The sequence below is a fragment of the Podarcis vaucheri genome (genome assembly GCF_965113315.1).
Source record: "Podarcis vaucheri genome assembly, chromosome: 12".
NCBI classification, from domain to species: domain Eukaryota; kingdom Metazoa; phylum Chordata; class Lepidosauria; order Squamata; family Lacertidae; genus Podarcis; species Podarcis vaucheri.
Window position 1 is genome coordinate 2,607,395 of NC_138750.1, and position 16,496 is coordinate 2,623,890.

The 16,496-nt window shown below is 50.8% G+C and overlaps 1 protein-coding gene across 3 annotated transcripts in view; it reads left to right on the plus strand.

Annotated features, from left to right (window-relative positions):
* The window catches only part of LOC309515173 (adenylate cyclase type 1-like), a 239,820-nt gene that overhangs the window by 105,112 nt on the left and 118,212 nt on the right, over positions 1-16,496 (plus strand). The window contains exon 1 of one of the 3 annotated variants that reach the window (XM_082192763.1): positions 15,370-15,920. The exons of the other annotated variants lie outside the window; for them this stretch is intronic. The gene's annotated coding sequence lies outside the window, so the exon portion shown is untranslated. Of the gene's footprint in view, positions 1-15,369; positions 15,921-16,496 lie in introns of those variants that run through there. 3 annotated transcript variants of the gene reach the window in all.

Genomic DNA, 16,496 nt, shown 5'->3' on the forward strand with positions numbered 1-16,496 from the left:
TCCACAACCGAGGCGTGCAGCCCCGTGTCTGTTAGCCTTAGACCGTTGAAGTCCCTTCTGAGTCGGTCCCCCCCACACACACCAGCTTAAGATGCTGGCTTTGCTCCACCTCCTCCTGTCTTTCCTTTTCCGCAGGGTCTTTCTGCCCGCTGGAGTTCCGCCCCTCGTAGATTCCTCTGACGCTGAATCTCCCGATGGCTCTCCCTCCCTCTTGCGGGCTTTGGGACCTGGCTCCTCCCCCGGGCACATTTGAACTTGGCGCGCGCGCCCAGTTTCCAACCCTTCTCCTGATGGTAACGTCACTCCTCTCACTGCTCCCCTCCCCTTCCGGAAGAGTGGCTTGTTCTGACCTCTCCTCCATTCCAGCCAACGGAGCTGCTTCTCCTGACACACTTGAACTCCCCCCCCCTTCGCTACGCTCTGGAGGGGAAGCCGGCTTTGATCTCCAGCTGCTGCTTCGGGATTCCCTGTTGGCTCTTTCCCCCTGATGAGTCCCCCCTGGGGCTCCTCTCCCCCTGGCTACAGGCGCCCCCTCCTGGGAATCCCCTGATTCTCTGGAAAAGCTCATGGAGTCCCTTGGGCCACAGTCCTCCTCCTCCTCGCTGTCCTTGGACTCTGCCCAATGGTCCTCCCTCTCCTGCCTCCCATGTGCCTCTGCCCCTGAACCCCTGACATCCATCCCCCCTTGAAGCCCCCCCTTCCCCCCTCCCGCTGCTGGGGTGCAGGTTCCGGGTGCTCCATCGTTGCGGGGGTAGATGCTGGAAACAGTTCGTTCCCCCCGGTACACCGCCGTCCATCTGGATCCGGCCAGTCCGTAACAAGCTCGTCGACGTCGATCTCCTCTGCTTCCAGTTCAGTGTATGTATGCTCGAACCCGGCCTCCTCCCCCAATATGTCCATGTCCGCCTCTCCCCCAGTTACCTCAGGCGAAGCTGTTTGCCAAGGCCCCCTCAGCCACCTCCTGCCCCACCCTACTTCTGGCTGATCATCCCACCAGTAAGAGCGGTCCGTGTCCACCCCCGAGCACGATCCCCTTGGAGGACTCGATTCCGGCGTCGTCTCCTCTGCGGAGGAGAACCCCTGGAACCCCTGCTGGCGGAAAGTGTGGGCGGAAGAAGCCAGTCGTCGAAATAATCCGCTGGCATGGGTCTGTGTGGGAAGAGTGCATGGAACTCGTCTTTGAGAAGCGGTTCCTCCAGAGCATAATCCGGCACCCAACTGTTGGCGCTGGCCGGGGTACCTTCCCTGGCGAGGAGGTATTCTACTCCCTCCTCCCCCCATCTCGAGTCCAGAATCTCCGTGACCTCGTTGAGTCTCGGGGCCCTCGGTGACTTCTCCCCCTCTGGTGACTTACTGCGTGGGTCTGGTGCTGTCCCTGGCTCCTGAAACCTGTGTGGGGCCTTGTAGGGTGTGAGCACCGACCTATGAAAGACCAGGTGCATTCTGGAACCTTCTGGGAGGGTCAACCGAAAAGCTACAGGATTGATTTTGGCCTCAACTTGGTATGGCCCTAACTGTCTGTGTCCCAGCTTCTTCTTAGCTAACGACTTGGCTGACACCGCCTGGGCCGCCAACCATACCCAGTCCCCCACCTGGATGTCTTCCTCTGCCCTCCCGTGCCTGTCTGCCTGCACTTTGCATGCGTGTTTAGCTAGCTCCAAGTGCCGTCGGAGCTCTTCGTGTACCTCCTGCAATTCTGCTGCTAAGTGCTCAGCTCCCTGCGGCTCCCCCTCCGCCGTTGTCGTCAACCCCGGGAAGGTTCTGGGATGCCGCCCATAGTTGGCGAAGAACGGGGTCACCCCCGTTGACGCGTGCTTCGTGTTGTTGTAGGCAAACTCGGCCATCGGAAGGTAGTCCACCCACGTCGCAGGCTTTTGATTGGTGTAGCAGCGCAGGTACTGCTGCATGATGGCGTTGACCCTCTCCGCTTGGCCGTTGGTCTGCGGATGCCTTGCCGACGTTAAGTTGATCTTGACGTTCAGGATACCCAGCAGCTTCTGCCAGAAACTGGAAATGAATTGGCGGCCCCGGTCGGACAGGATGGACCGTGGCAAGCCGTGAACTCTGAACACGTGGTCTATGAACAGCTTGGCGGTCTGTTCCGCTGTGGCCACCTTCGCGCAAGGAATGAAATGCGCCATCTTGGTGAACAGGTCTACAACCACAAGGACCGCCGTCTTGCCTCGCGAACTGGGCAGATCAGTAACAAAGTCCAGCGCCACCTTCTCCCACGGCTCTAGTGGCGTCTGCAGCGGTTCCAGCAGTCCCGCTGGCTTCTTGTGCACTGGTTTGGACCTCTGGCAAGTGTCACACCTGGCGACGTAATCCGCGACCTCTCCTCGCATCTGGGGCCACCAAAAGTCCCTGGCCACTAAGTCCGCCGTTTTTTCCTTGCCAAAGTGACCCGCGCTGGGTGCATCGTGTAACTGCTGCAGGACTTTCGCGCGGAGATCGTCCCCCGGCACGTAGAGAGCACCTTTGCAGGTTAGCAGGCCGTCTCGTATCTGGAACTCGGTGTCCTTCGCTGTGGCTCTCCGCAGTTCCTCCATCTTGGATTGTGCGAAGGAATCCGTCTGCAGCGCGTGACGCACCGCTTCCAGGTCCACAACTGCGGAAGCGCATGCCCATGCCTGCGGTGTGAAAATGTGCTTGGCTGCCACTGGCTCCGCTTCCTCGAGATACTGCGGTTTCCTGGAGAGCGCATCTGCTATGACATTGCTGTCGCCTGGGATGTACTCTATCCTGAAATCGAAATCCGCAAAGAACTCCGCCCAGCGTATGTGCCTCTGGCTCTGGAGCTTCGCCGTGCGCCAATACTCTAGGTTCTTGTGGTCCGTGCAGACCTGCACGGTGTGCTTGGCTCCGATGAGGAAGTGCCTCCACGCCTTGAAAGCTGCGTGGATGGCCAACAACTCCCTGTCCCAGATGGTGTAGTTCTGCTCCGACTTGCTGAGCTTCCGGGAGTAGAAAGCGCAGGGCCTCCAGTTCCCCTGAGGATCTTCCTGCAAGAGGACGGCCCACACCGCTCTGTCGGATGCGTCAGTCTCAACCCGCATGGGCCTGTCGGGATTCACGTGTAGCAGCTGTTCTTCGGACGCGAAGAGGTTCTTAAGTCGCCGGAAGGACTGCTCCACCTGGTCTGTCCAGGTGAACTTCTTCTTCTTGGAACTGAGGGTGTCCTTGATAGCTGCAGTCTCTTTGGCGAAACCCCTGATGAACTTGCGGTAAAAGTTGGCGAAGCCGACGAACCTCTGGACCTCCTTCCGATTTCGTGGGCTCTTCTAGTCCAACACCGCGCGGACCTTGGCGCTGTCCATGGCTAGTCCCTTGTCGGACAGCCTGTAGCCCAGGAAATCCACCTCCGTCACGTCGAATTGGCACTTCTCCAGCTTGGCGTAGAGTCTGTGCTCCCGTAGCCTCTGCAGGACCTCCTTAACGTCACTCTCGTGAGCCTCCTGCGATTCCGAGAAGATCAGGATGTCGTCGAGGAAGCAAACACACTTTCCGCTAGCACGTGGTGCATGAAGGCTTGGAAACAGTGGGAGCCATTTTGGAGACCAAACGGCATAACTCTGTATTCATAGGTGCCCAACGGCGTGAACATGGCCGTCTTCCACTCATCACCCTCTCGCATGCGTATGAGATTGTATGCTCCGCGCAGATCCAACTTGGTGAAGATCCTCCCCTTCCTCACCGTCGCGAGCAGGTCGTCAATCTTGGGCATGGGGAATGCTGTGGGCTTTGTCCTGGAATTTATGATCCTGTAATCAACTACGAGTCTCCTTTGGGGCGTGTCCTTCTTCTTCACAAAAAACACAGGACTGCCCCCCACTGCCTTGGATTCTCGGATGAATCCCCGCTTCAAATTGTGCTCTATGAACTCCCTGAGTTCCTGCATCTCATCCTCGGACATGGAATACAACTTCGCAGTCGGCAGCGTCGCCCCTGGTAAGAGGTCAATTGCGCAGTCATAGGGCCGGTGGGGTGGCAACTGGTCCGCTTCCTTCTCGCAGAAGACCTCCAAAAACCCCTTGTACTTGTGGGGGACCGTCTGCACCATGCCCAGATGCAACTGCTGCTCTTCCTCTGTGCCCTCCGCCTCCTGGCCGGTCTGGATGCAATGTTGTGCGCAGTAGGATGAGCCAAAGGTGAGTTGTCGCTGGTACCACGCTAATGATGGACTGTGTCTGTCTAGCCAACTCATGCCCAACACTATAGGCGTGTCTGACAGGCGGGTGACGTTGAAACTGATGACCTCTCAGTTATTTCCAATCTGCATCACCATGGGTGGCGTTTGTTGTACCACCTGCCCGCCCAGCAGCTTCCTGCCATCTACTGTGACGACGTTTAAGGGCAGCGTGGCTGGTAGAAGCTCTATGCGATGCTGCTTGATGAACTGCACCCCCACGAAGTCTGCATTGCTGCCAGAGTCAATTGTGATGGGGACTTCCAGGGTGAGTCCATTAGGTAGCTGGAGAGTTGCAGTGAGCTGCACCACTGGCTTGGGTGGTAGTGGGTCTGTAGGCTGCAAAAGCACTGGGGACTGCTTTACTGACTCGCCTGGCTGCGCCCCAGCATTTCTGCTTCCAGCCAGGCATTGTCGTTTCCCTGAAACAGCTCTTCATGGTGTGCTGCTGCAGTTACTGTTGCTAAGGCTGCAGTGTGCTTCTGGAGCCTCTGGGGACACTCTTTGGCCATGTGCATCGCACTGTCACAGATGTAACACTTCCTGCTCCCTCTAGGAGGCTTCGCCTTGACTGCTCCGGACGCTGGGGCTCTGGCAGCTGTCTGAGCCTTTGCACCACCAAGCTCCATCGGTTCCTCCCCTGCCCCCAGCTGAGGCGAGGGATGCGCACGTCCCAGGTCCCTGGGAAGAAAAGGAGGCGCTCTAGCTGGTGTGCGCACCTGGCGACCCTCCTCACTGTACCAAGGAGGTTCTTCGTGCCGTACTCCTATTGTGAGGGCCCTCTGCACGACGTCCGCAAGGGTTTGAGGTCTGTCCCCCCTTGCCAATTCATCTTTCACGGAGCCAGAAAGCCCCTCCCAGAACAAATCTCTTACAGCCAGGGAGTCTTTTTCCCAGCCAAGCACATTCAGCAAGGCAAAAAAGCGAGAATGGTACTGACGGACCGTAGTCTTGCCTTGGCGCAATCCATGCATCTCCCTGCGTGCCATATCCACGTCCACGGTGGATTGGAAGCAAGCGTCCATGGCTTTGATAAATTCATCAGAATTCCTGTGTGCAGGACCATCTTCGCGCCACAAATTGCGTAACCAGGCTCTAGCTTCCCCATGCAAGTGGGACACAATGAAACCCACTTTCTCCTTCTCATCTTTAAAGTCCGCCCGAAGCAAATGCAGCGCATATACAATGTCTGCTCTGAAACTGGGATACTGCTTCAGGTTCCCATCGAAGTGGGCTACTAAATTGCCCCCCCCCCCGCCGTCCGAGTCCAATTCCCTCTGATCTGGACCCCGGGAACCCCACTTTGCAGGCATGATCCCACCTGGCTTGCGGATCCTGGCATCGCTTTTCTGCTTCTTCACCCTTCTGCTGAGAGACCACTACCGCAGTGGAAAGCTCGGTGACTGCGTTGCGCAGGGCTGTTATCTGCTCCTCCATACTCATGGCTGCCAAACTTCGTGAGCTTTGCAAAAAAAAAATAATTTGCGTTTTTAGGAGAAGGGACTTACTGTCAGGGCTGCCTCAGGTCTCAGCTCACAAAAGACCAACGCCAAGTTCTTCTTATATACAAGGATGTTTATTTCAGTTCATTATAGGTTCCACAACCGAGGCGCGCAGCCCCTTGTCTGTTAGCTTAGGCCGTAGAAGTCCCTTCTGAGTCGGTCCCCCCCCACACACACCAGCTTAAGATGCTGGCTTTGCTCCACCTCCTCCTGTCTTTCCTTTTCCGCAGGGTCTTTCTGCCCGCTGGAGTTCCGCCCCTCGTAGATTCCTCTGACGCTGAATCTCCCGATGGCTCTCCCTCCCTCTTGCGGGCTTTGGGACCTGGCTCCTCCCCCGGGCACATTTGAACTTGGCGCGCGCGCCCAGTTTCCAACCCTTCTCCTGATGGTAACGTCACTCCTCTCACTGCTCCCCTCCCCTTCCGGAAGAGTGGCTTGTTCTGACCTCTCCTCCATTCCAGCCAATGGAGCTGCTTCTCCTGACACACTTGAACTCCCCCCCCCTTCGCTACGCTCTGGAGGGGAAGCCGGCTTTGATCTCCAGCTGCTGCTTCGGGATGTTGGCTCTTTCCCCCTGATGAGTCCCCCCTGGGGCTCCTCTCCCCCTGGCTACAGGCGCCCCCTCCTGGGAATCCCCTGATTCTCTGGAAAAGCTCATGGAGTCCCTTGGGCCACAGTCCTCCTCCTCCTCCTCGCTGTCCTTGGACTCTGCCCAATGGTCCTCCCTCTCCTGCCTCCCATGTGCCTCTGCCCCTGAACCCCTGACAATAACCCTAACCCTAACCCTTACCCAATCCTTGTTCTTCTATATGCATAGTCCTTTTATCTTTAACAAAACTTTCTACCAGTTTCCCTCTGGCAGATGTTGTGCTAACCAGCTTGTAATTTTCAGGATCCCTTTTAAAAATTGGCGCCAAATTGACTGCTTTCTAATTCTCAAGTATGCGGGTTGATCTGAGGGAGAAGTTACTTATTAAATTTATCTTTTTCATTATTATTGAGATTTTTTCTTTTTCTTTCAGTGAAAGAAAAGAGGGGCAGAGTGGTGTGCTGGGACCGAGGTACTTTATCAACAGGGGCTTCCTGCTGCTCCTGACCTCCCTTTCCTCCGTTGCTCTCAAGTGACATGGCTAGCTTGTTCCTCTTAGCTGCTGATGAGCTTAGCAGAGATCGCATCCATTTTAGCCCCTTGGACTGGACACTGGGGAGTGGAGAAGGGAGTTGACGAAGGGCTCATCCACACTTCAGATTTCCCCTCCTCTTCCCCCAGGGAAACCAGCTGTTCACTGCGGAATCAATGCAAACAACAATGAGGTTTTCTCCAGATAGTCATTTGCTTCAATTTAGTGTGAAAGAGCACGTTTTCTGGGGGAAAGCAATGGGGCAAAGGCAGAACCGCTTGGACATGGGACATGCGGAAGTGGGGACGAGTCCTAAGTGGGAGGGGGCAATAAATGGCTGGTGAGTCCACTGCCCATGGATTCCTTGGAATTTCTTGGCCGCCCTTCCTTCTTCCTGAGAGCCCTGTTTTAAAACTAAAAAAATTCCTTCCAGTAGCACCTTAAAGACCAACTAAGTTAGTTCTTGGTATGAGCTTTCGTGTGCATGTGTATCTGAAGAAGTGTGCATGCACACGAAAGCTCATACCAAGAACTAACTTAGTTGGTCTTTAAGGTGCTACTGGAAGGAATTTTTTTATTTTGACTATGGCAGACCAACACGGCTACCTATCTGTAACTGTTTTAAAACTGTTACTAATGCTACTAAAAAGAGGCAAACTAGCTTTTACTTTTTTTATTTTGCTTACTGGCTACAATGCACTTTTAAATGTGCCAGTTATCCCTTCGTTTTAAGTGGCACCTTGCTCTCTAGTGTTGATAGACCAGACTAGATTTTAGCTGGTTTTAATCTTCACTCACAGCTGGAATTTTCATCTGAGTCTTTTTTTCATCTACGAGATCAGTTTCAGACAGAAGTGTTGTCTAACATGTTGCCCTGACAATGCAGTGTTTGTTGCTGCTAGGTGTTTCATAGCAGAGAAGACAGTGTTAATGTTCAGCTGATTTAAGGGTAAGAATCTCATTGTTTAGTAACCTGCCTTGGTAGGCGAAGCAAAAGAGCATCTTGAATAATTCTCAAGCAACAGACACAAGGAAAGGAAATGATCCTGTATGTTCTTTCACATTCAAATGTTACAGGTACTACAATAAGCTATTATTCATAGTATTATGATGGCAACAGTAATTAGGGGAAATTGCATGCTCTTGAAACTCTCTGTTCCGTTACTGCAGAGTGCTTTGTGCTATGCAGATGGAGTCAGGGATTGCGGCTGTAGCTCAGAGGTCCCATGTTTGGTTGTGGTAAGAACCACCAGGGCAAATGATGCCTCTGCTTGCAGGACTTACTGGCTGTAAGATGGTGTGTGTAGTTCATAAATGTCAGAAACCTGGAGAATGTTGACAATTACAGGAAGCTCAGTGGGAAATAACAGAAATGCTTGTGGTGGGCATTTATACTCATGGTATGATAAACATCTTTTACCAACAGAAATGGAGATGACTTTGAGGAAATTACAGAGAACAGCTGGCTTTGAGATTTTTTAAAAGAAATTTTCAGAATTTTATCACATTTCCATTTGGATATCTTCTTATCTTAACAATTACTAATGAATGCCAATATTCACTAATTTTCTGGTACTTGATTATTAATATTTTTATTAATAATTTTTATTAAGTACAAATTAGAAAACATACATATTTACAACAAAAGAAAATACAAAGGAAAAAGAAAATACATATAACCAAGGAAAAAATTAGAGAATACTTAGAATCATAGAATCATAGAGTTGGAAGAGACCACAAGGGCCAAGCAGGAAACACCATCAGAGCACTCCTGACATATGGTTGTCAAGCCTCTGCTTAAAGACCTCCAAAGTAGGAGACTCCACCACACTCCTTGGCAGCAAATTCCACTGTCGAACAGCTCTTACTGTGAGGAAGTTCTTCCTAATGTTTAGGTGGAATCTTCTTTCTTGTAGTTTGGATCCATTGCTCCGTGTCCGCTTCTCTGGAGCAGTAGAAAACAACCTTTCTCCCTCCTCTATGTGACATCCTTTTATATATTTGAACATGGCTATCATATCACCCCTTAACCTCCTCTTCTCCAGGCTAAACATGCCCAGCTCCCTTAGCCGTTCCTCATAAGGCATCGTTTCCAGGCCTTTGACCATTTTGGTTGCCCTCTTCTGGACACGTTCCAGTTTGTCAGTGTCCTTCTTGAATTGTGGTGCCCAGAACTGGACACAGTACTCCAGGTGTGGTCTGACCAGAGCAGAATACAGTGGCATTATTACTTCCCTTGATCTAGATGCTATACTCCTATTGATGCAGCCCAGAATTGCATTGGCTTTTTTAGCTGCCGCGTCACACTGTTGGCTCATGTCAAGTTTGTGGTCAACCAAGACTCCTAGATCCTTTTCACATGTACTGCTCTCAAGCCAGGTGTCACCCATCTTGTATTTGTGCCTCTGTCAAGGTCGTTTTGAGGACGCGGGTGGCGCTGTGGGCTAAAGCCTCAGCGCCTAGGGCTTGCCGATCGAAAGGTCGGCGGTTCGAATCCCCGCGGCGGGGTGCGCTCCCGCTGCTCGGTCCCAGCGCCTGCCAACCTAGCAGTTCGAAAGCACCCCCGGGGGCAAGTAGATAAATAGGTACCGCTTACCAGCGGGAAGGTAAACGGCGTTCCGTGTGCGGCTCTGGATCGCCAGAGCAGCGTTGTCACGCTGGCCACGTGACCCGGAAGTGTCTCCGGACAGCGCTGGCCCCCGGCCAATAGATGTGAGATGGGCGCACAAACCCCAGAGTCTGGCAAGACTGGCCCGTTCGGGCAGGGGTACCTTTACCTTTACCTTTTACCAAGGTCGTTTTGAAGTGTGATCCTGTCCTCTGGGGTGTTAGCCACCCCTCCCAGTTTGGTGTCATCTGCAAATTTGATCAGGATGCCCTTGAGTCCATCATCCAAGTCGTTGATAAAGATGTTGAATAAGACCGGGCCCAAGACAGAACCCTGTGGCACCCCACTAGTCACTCTTCTCCAGGATGAAGAGGAACCATTGATGAGCACCCTTTGGGTTCGGTCAGTCAGCCAGTTACAAATCCAGAGAGTGGTAGCATAGTCAAGACCGCATTTTACCAGCTTCTTTACAAGAATATCATGGGGCACCTTGTCAAATGCCTTGCTGAAATCAAGGTAGGCTACATCCACTGCGTTCCCTTCATCTACCAGGCTTGTAATTCTGTCAAAAAACGAGATCAGGTTAGTCTGACATGACTTATTTTTCAGAAATCCATGCTGACTATTGGTGATCACAGCATTCCTTTCTAGGTGCTCACAGACTGTTTGCTTAATGATCTGCTCCAGAATCTTCCCTGCTATTGATGTCAGACTGACTGGGCGGTAATTATTTGGGTCCTCTCTTTTCCCCTTTTTGAAAATAGGGACAACATTTGCCCTCCTCCAGTCTGCCAGGACTTCGCCTGTTCTCCAGGAATTCTCAAAGATGACTGCCAGTGGTTCTGAGATCACATCTGCCAGTTCTTTTAATACTCTTGGATGCAGTTCATCTGGCCCTGGAGACTTGAATACATCTAATCTAGCCAAATATTCTTGTACTATCTCCTTAGTTATTCTGGGCTGTGTTTCCTTTGCTGAATCATTTGCTTCAAATTCTTCAGGTCGGGCACTGTCTTCTTTATCAGAGAAGACTGAGGCAAAGAAGGCATTGAGGAGTTCAGCCCTTTCTGTGTCCCCTGTTTGCATTTCACCATCTTCTCCTCTGAGTGACCCCACTGTTTCTTTGTTCTTCCTTTTGCTACGAACATACCCATAAAAGCCTTTTTTGTTGCTTTTAACCTCTCTAGCAAGCCTGAGTTCATTCTGTGCTTTAGCTTTTCTGACTTTGTGTCTACACGTGCTGGCTATTTGTTTGAATTCCTCTTTGGTGGTTTCCCCCCTTTTCCATTTTTTGTACACATCCTTTTTTAATCTTAATTCAGTTAAAAGTTCTTTAGATAGCCACCCTGGTTTCTTTAGGCACCTTCCATGTTTTCGTCTCATTGGTATTGCCTGACGTTGTGCTTTTACTATCTCCGTCTTAACAAACTCCCAGCCATCATGAACTCCCTTTCCTTTTAGTATTGCTGTCCATGGGATCTCACCCAGCACTTCCCTAAGTTTTATGAAGTCGGCTTTCTTAAAGTCAAGAAATTGAGTCCTAGTATGCTTGGCTGCTACTTTCCGCTGTATAGTAAACTTCAGAAGAGCATGATCACTCGCGCCTAATGATCCTTCCACATCTACCCCACTAACCAGGTCATCAACATTGGTTAGGACCAGGTCTAAAATGGCTGTTCCTCTTGTTGCTTCTCCCACTTTCTGGACAATGAAGTTGTCTGCAAGGCCAGTGAGGAATCTGTTTGACCTTATGCTCTTGGCTGAGTTTGACGTCCAACAAATATCCGGGTAATTGAAGTCCCCCATTACTACTATCTCCCTTCCTTTTGCATGCTTGGCCATCTGTTCCAGGAAGGCATCATCTATGTCCTCCGTTTGGCTTGGGGATCTATAGTAAACTCCCACAATGAGGTCTCTGTTATTCTTCTCTCCCTGAATTTTGACCCAAATGCTCTCACTTTGGCTTTGAGGTTCTAAATCTTGGATCTCTTCACAGGTATACACACCCCTGACATATAACGCCACTCCTCCTCCTTTCTTGTCTGGTCTGTTTCTCTGAAATAGATTGTATCCCTCCATTATTACATTCCAATCGTGGGACTTATCCCACCAGGTTTCAGTGATGCCTATTATGTCATATTTAGTTTGCTGTACCAAGAGCTCAAGCTCATCTTGTTTATTTCCCATGCTTTGCGCATTAGTGTACAGACATTGAAGTCCATTAATCATTCCCCCGTGTCTCTTATTTAAGGATTTTTTCCTCCCTCCACTAGGTCCGCGTGCTGTTTGCTCCATTTGGTCTATGACTTTTGGATGATCATCTTCATTAATTGATAGACTCCTACCTTCAGGAGCACTGTCTCCCTCCCCCACATTAGTCAGTTTAAAGCCCTCCTGATGAGGTTTCTGAGATTTTTGGCAAAAACATTTCTCCCAACCGTTGTGAGGTGCAGCCCATCACTTGCCAGAAGTCCATCTTCAAGAAACTGCAGTCCGTGATCTAAGAATCCAAACCGTTCCTGTTTACACCATTTGCGAAGCCAGCTGTTCACTTCCACTATTTTCCCCTCTCTCCCTGGGCCACGTCGTTCAACTGGGAGGACAGACGAGATGACAATTTGTGCATTTAGTTGCTTCAATTTCCTGCCGAGAGCCTCGTAGTCTCTCTTGATCTTCTGGAGGCTATTGCTTGCAGTGTCATTGGTTCCCACATGAACCAAGAGGAAGGGGTATTCGTCAGTGGGTTTTATGATTCCTTGCAGTCGTTCAGTTACATCTTGGATCTTAGCCCCGGGGAGACAGCACACTTCCCGAGACATCTTGTCAGGCCCACAAATCACTGCTTCTGTTCCCCTCAGTAGGGAATCCCCTATCACCACTACACGCCTCCTCTTGGGTTTGGTCGGGGTTCTTCCGTGAGCTGTCCGTTCCAAGGTCGCCTGCACATTCCCTGAGGACTGACTTTGCTGCTCGTCTTCATATACCTGATCGACTGTAATGAGGGAGAGATCCTCAAATGGAGTCTGCTCTTCGTCTTCCATGCTAGGGGAGAGGACCTCAAAGCGATTGTGTATTTCTAAACAATCAGAGTGAACCCTGGGCCTCCTACTTCTTTGAGTCACGTTTCTCCATATATCTGGCTCCTGTGTTGGTGAACTAGCCTCCTTCTCAGGGGAGTCCCCTGTCTCCTCCCTGGTGGAGACGGTGTGCTCTGTTGCTTCCAAGAAGAGCTCCAGCTCTCTAATTCTTTGGAGCGTAGCTACACGTTCCTCCAGTTGCTGGACTTTGTCTTTTAAAAGGGCAATCAACATGCAATTGCTGCAGGTAAAGCTGCCTGCAACCTTTGGCAAGATGGCAAACATTGCGCAGGAATCGCAGGCGACTGCAGCTGTTCCCTCCGCTTCCATCTTGAGATCGTGTCGTTGGGGGTGGCTACAGGGGTCCTCCATCATAAAAAGCTTGAGGACAGGACAAATAACTTCCCCCCCACACACAAAAAAACCTAGGTCTCCCCCAACAAACGTTTGAGACTAGCTCCCCTAAATCTAAAAGATGGGTATAACTGCGCGCGCCGCTAGGCGCGCGCCGCTGCCCTTCAGACTCTGATAAGCTCCTCCCACAGCTAATCCCCTGCCTCAACAGAAACCCTGCCCCCTCTGACCTTTACACAGGGAAAACAGCTAACCAGCCACAAAGAAACACACACACACACAAGAAAACCCTTTTTGCTCCTTCTTCAACTGCTGCCCTTCAGACTCTGATAAGCTCCTCCCACAGCTAATCCCCTGCCTCAACAGAAACCCTGCCCCCTCTGACCTTTACACAGGGAAAACAGCTAACCAGCCACAAAGAAACACACACACACACAAGAAAACCCTTTTTGCTCCTTCTTCAACTGCTGCCCTTCAGACTCTGATAAGCTCCTCCCACAGCTAATCCCCTGCCTCAACAGAAACCCTGCCCCCTCTGACCTTTACACAGGGAAAACAGCTAACCAGCCACAAAGAAACACACACACACACACAAGAAAACCCTTTTTGCTCCTTCTTCAACTGCTGCCCTTCAGACTCTGATAAGCTCCTCCCACAGCTAATCCCCTGCCTCAACAGAAACCCTGCCCCCTCTGACCTTTACACAGGGAAAACAGCTAACCAGCCACAAAGAAACACACACACACACAAGAAAACCCTTTTTGCTCCTTCTTCAACTGCTGCCCTTCAGACTCTGATAAGCTCCTCCCACAGCTAATCCCCTGCCTCAACAGAAACCCTGCCCCCTCTGACCTTTACACAGGGAAAACAGCTAACCAGCCACAAAGAAACACACACACACACAAGAAAACCCTTTTTGCTCCTTCTTCAACTGCTGCCCTTCAGACTCTGATAAGCTCCTCCCACAGCTAATCCCCTGCCTCAACAGAAACCCTGCCCCCTCTGACCTTTACACAGGGAAAACAGCTAACCAGCCACAAAGAAACACACACACACACACAAGAAAACCCTTTTTGCTCCTTCTTCAACTGCTGCCCTTCAGACTCTGATAAGCTCCTCCCACAGCTAATCCCCTGCCTCAACAGAAACCCTGCCCCCTCTGACCTTTACACAGGGAAAACAGCTAACCAGCCACAAAGAAACACACACACACACACAAGAAAACCCTTTTTGCTCCTTCTTCAACTGCTGCCCTTCAGACTCTGATAAGCTCCTCCCACAGCTAATCCCCTGCCTCAACAGAAACCCTGCCCCCTCTGACCTTTACACAGGGAAAACAGCTAACCAGCCACAAAGAAACACACACACACACAAGAAAACCCTTTTTGCTCCTTCTTCAACTGCTGCCCTTCAGACTCTGATAAGCTCCTCCCACAGCTAATCCCCTGCCTCAACAGAAACCCTGCCCCCTCTGACCTTTACACAGGGAAAACAGCTAACCAGCCACAAAGAAACACACACACACACAAGAAAACCCTTTTTGCTCCTTCTTCAACTGCTGCCCTTCAGACTCTGATAAGCTCCTCCCACAGCTAATCCCCTGCCTCAACAGAAACCCTGCCCCCTCTGACCTTTACACAGGGAAAACAGCTAACCAGCCACAAAGAAACACACACACACACACAAGAAAACCCTTTTTGCTCCTTCTTCAACTGCTGCCCTTCAGACTCTGATAAGCTCCTCCCACAGCTAATCCCCTGCCTCAACAGAAACCCTGCCCCCTCTGACCTTTACACAGGGAAAACAGCTAACCAGCCACAAAGAAACACACACACACACACAAGAAAACCCTTTTTGCTCCTTCTTCAACTGCTGCCCTTCAGACTCTGATAAGCTCCTCCCACAGCTAATCCCCTGCCTCAACAGAAACCCTGCCCCCTCTGACCTTTACACAGGGAAAACAGCTAACCAGCCACAAAGAAACACACACACACACACAAGAAAACCCTTTTTGCTCCTTCTTCAACTGCTGCCCTTCAGACTCTGATAAGCTCCTCCCACAGCTAATCCCCTGCCTCAACAGAAACCCTGCCCCCTCTGACCTTTACACAGGGAAAACAGCTAACCAGCCACAAAGAAACACACACACACACACAAGAAAACCCTTTTTGCTCCTTCTTCAACTGCTGCCCTTCAGACTCTGATAAGCTCCTCCCACAGCTAAAACTTTGCCTCTTTTCATATTTACAGTCATTTATTAATTATTAATATTTTATTAAAAGAACATTATTTATAAGGAAATAAAATGATAAAAGAAAAAGAAGAAAAGGTGTGAAAAGTGCAGAAAGTATAGTGTAATACAATTAGTATAATCCAGAGGTTTTCAACCTGTGTGCCTCAGCACCTTCAGGGGTGGCTATGGGATGGCTCTCCTCTTTCTCTCCTTCTTCATGCCTGGATATCTGCAAATCTCTCTGTCTCTCCGCCCTCCCTCCCCCCCCACACCTGAATCCTTCTCCTTCTGCTTTCTGCCTTCCAGTCATGTCCCAGATTCCTTCTCTCCCTCCTTCCCATCCACTCTCCATTTCTGGAAAGGAGTTGCCTTGGCTGTGAGGAGCAGCCAGTGCAAAGTGGGAAGTTTGCCTTATTAACTGTGGCAGGGAAAGGTGGAGGCTGAGGTTTCTCCAGAAAGAGAGAGGGCGAGAGGGCTGCTCTGGTGCCTGCCTTCTGCTCACAAGGAAATAGCAACAGCTCATGCCAGCACCTGGATGGCTAAAGCTGAGCATGGGGGGGGGAGTTGAGGGGGGGGCTGCTGTTAGTGGGAAAGGGTTTTCATCCCTGCTCTGGACAAAGGGTTGTTTTCATCCCTTCTCCTTCCAAGCAAAGCCTAACTGTGTGTGATCACAATGGTACCCGACTGTTCTACAGGGAGTGCAAGATGCTGTTAGGCCCCCTAGTAGGTCTGATCATTATTCCTTTACTTCAGTTTTTCTAGCTCTTCAAAATGGAGCCACCAGGTCTCTTTGCTAGATTGCAAAGCCATTCAAAAAGAATATCCAGCACTTTCTCCCAGTAAGTATGTTGTTGTTTAGTCATTTAGTCATGTCCGACTCTTTGTGACCCCATGGACCAGAGCACGCCAGGCACTCCTGTCTTCCACTGCCTTCCGCAGTTTGGTCAAACTCATGCTGGTAGCTTCCAGAACACTATCCAACCATTTTGTCCTCTGTCGACCCCTTCTCCTTGTGCCCTCCATCTTTCCCAACATCAGGGTCTTTTCCAGGGAGTCTTCTCTTCTCATGAGGTGGCCAAAGTATTGGAGTCTCAGCTTCAGGATCTGTCCTTCCAGTGAGCACTCAGGGCTGATTTCCTTAAGAATGGATAGGTTTGATCTTCTTGCAGTCCATGGGACTCTCAAGAGTCTCCTCCAGCAACATAATTCAAAAGCATCAATTCTTCGGCGATCAGCCTTCTTTATGGTCCAGCTCTCATTTCCATACATCACTACTGGGAAAACCATAGCTTTTACTATATGGACCTTTGTTGGCAAGGTGATGTCTCTACTTTTTAAGATGCTGTCTAGGTTTGTCATTGCTTTTCTCCCAAGGAGCAGGCGTCTTTTAATTTCATGACTGCTGTCACCATCTG